Source organism: Agrilus planipennis, unplaced genomic scaffold, assembly GCF_000699045.2.
Source record: "Agrilus planipennis isolate EAB-ADULT unplaced genomic scaffold, Apla_2.0 scaffold223, whole genome shotgun sequence".
NCBI lineage: Eukaryota > Metazoa > Arthropoda > Insecta > Coleoptera > Buprestidae > Agrilus > Agrilus planipennis.
Window position 1 is genome coordinate 350,474 of NW_020438932.1, and position 2,175 is coordinate 352,648.

General features: G+C 32.0%; 1 long non-coding RNA gene across 2 annotated transcripts in view; it reads left to right on the forward strand.

Annotated features, from left to right (window-relative positions):
• Nucleotides 1-1,652, forward strand: part of LOC112904378 — a 3,544-nt gene extending 1,892 nt beyond the window's left edge. The window contains exons 1-5 of one of the 2 annotated variants that reach the window (XR_003231056.1): nucleotides 1-68; nucleotides 219-401; nucleotides 562-745; nucleotides 991-1,227; nucleotides 1,631-1,652. This is a non-coding gene — a long non-coding RNA (uncharacterized LOC112904378). The remainder of the gene's footprint in view (nucleotides 69-218; nucleotides 402-561; nucleotides 746-990; nucleotides 1,228-1,630) is intronic. The other variant, XR_003231057.1, reaches the window with a different exon arrangement.
• Nucleotides 1,653-2,175: the final 523 nt, after the last annotated feature.

Sequence of the window (2,175 nt, forward strand, 5' to 3'; positions counted from 1 at the left end):
GATAAGTCGTCTCCTATGGTGTTTTAGCTGTTAACCTTTCATCTCGAAGGTTCTTGTAGTTAATTAAGGTGAGCATGCATACTGTATTTTCTATATGTAATGTATTTATTTGATATTAACAAAGAAAAAGATCAGCATCACTTTAACAATGTATTGTGCAGATTATTTACTTAATACTTAATAATAATCTGAACACTTTATAAAATTTCATTTTACAGGAACATTAGAAGAACTCCGGATACCATTAAATTATGAAATTATCGAGCATTGGTTGTATTAGTCCTCATTTTCCCCGGAAAGTAGCTGTGCCCATGATTCTAAAGAAAGCATGAAAGTGCCTTTTTTCCGTTGGGAACGAAACTGTTAAATTTTCATCCTGGATGCTCTTGTAGTTAATTAAGGTGAGCATACAAGCTGTATTATATATATGTAGTGTATCTGTTTGATTTTAAAAGACAAAAGGGTACGGTGTTACTTTAACAATTTATATATGCACTCTACTTAGTAGGGGGTCTAAATTTATTATATTTGAATACTTTTTCGTAATATTTGATTTTACAGGGATGTAAGAAGAACTCCAGATGCCATTTAATTGTGGAGCATTGATTGTGTCGGTTCTCATTGACTCCACAAAGTGACTGTTTCTATGGTCATAAAGAAAGCATGAAAGTGCTTTTCCATTGGGAACGGAGACAATGTGCTGAAGAAGTGTGCTGCTGAAGAAGGGATTTATGACAATAAACTGGTATGTAACAGTATCAATTAAAATTAGTAAATGAGGGTCCCAGGAACTTGATTTCTTGAAGATTTGTAACTTGCTTCAATAGACAACTTTTCAGAAATGGAAACAGAATTTTTGTAGAACTGACCTTTCTATCAACATGAAAGTTAATTTCTAACTTTACCACTATATCGCCACATGAAAATATTACTGATTTACTTTCTTTAAAAGTGATAATTAATTACCTTTTCTTGCCTGTTTCTATATAGATTGTCCCACAAATGACGAGGGATTGCAGTTAATTTTGATGTTACTGAAGCAACCGATGCCTTTGATGTCTTCACATTGCAACTTTGTGCAGTTAACTTTTGCCGTAACAACAGAAGCAGTTGGAAATTAATTAATTTGGAAGAGACTGGAACAACAGATTGTTTGCAGTGATCCCTCCTAGATTTGGTTTGCTCATCACACTGGTAGACTTTAGAACGCCACTTTCTACAATTAAGGTGAGAATACGTGACTTCATTAATATTAATTGCTCTTTATTAATTTGTTACGAAGTTTCCGTTACAAGTACCTATTCTAAACAGTATAAATTGAGTTTATTATGTGCATCTATATCTCTTGACAGCTTTTATTTCCCACAGAATAAATTATCATTGATCTAACTATGGAGTTTATCTATCTATGGATTTTCTTTTTAACCTTTTGTCTATTGTCTGCATCGTAAATTGACGTCGTGTTATTTGACATCTATCTATGTCGTGATCTATGGTTGTGATATAAAATGGCGTTGAAATAACCCTTGTTATTTTATAATTCAACTAATTTTACTTGCTTTTTGATGCGTTTTTATTTGTGTTTCTTAATTATATGTGTAATTAATATGTTTTTTGTCCATTTCTGCAGGTTATACAATAAATGAGAGAGAATTAATGTTCAGTTTGGTTGTACTGAAACAGCCAATGTCTACATGGGTGTGGTCTTGGATTATATTCTTGATTTGCTGTTTCGTCTTCGCCTTGTAACATCATGCAGTTAATTTTCAACCCATGAGTGAGAGCAACTGGATATTTATTTGAATTCCACTGAAATAACAAATTCTCTGCTACGGTGTTCCTCTTGGAGTTGGTTTACTTTTCACACCTGTAAACTTTGGAATGTTACTTCTATAATTAATTAAGGTGAGGATACTTGATATACTTAATTTCAATTGCTCTTTATTAATCTGTTTGCCACCGTATCTGTTTCAGATCGACGTTGGAGAAGACAAAGATGACCCAGTAGTTGAAATAGTTCTTTATCTTGCATGCTCTATCTAGTAGAATTCATTAAGTTCGTTTTATTCAAATTAATTTTTTATTTTGCATGTTTTTTTTGTTTTTGTAGTTGTAGTTTCTTATAGTTTATTTGATTTAGTTTTTATTTTGCATGCTTATTTTTGTTCATTTTGT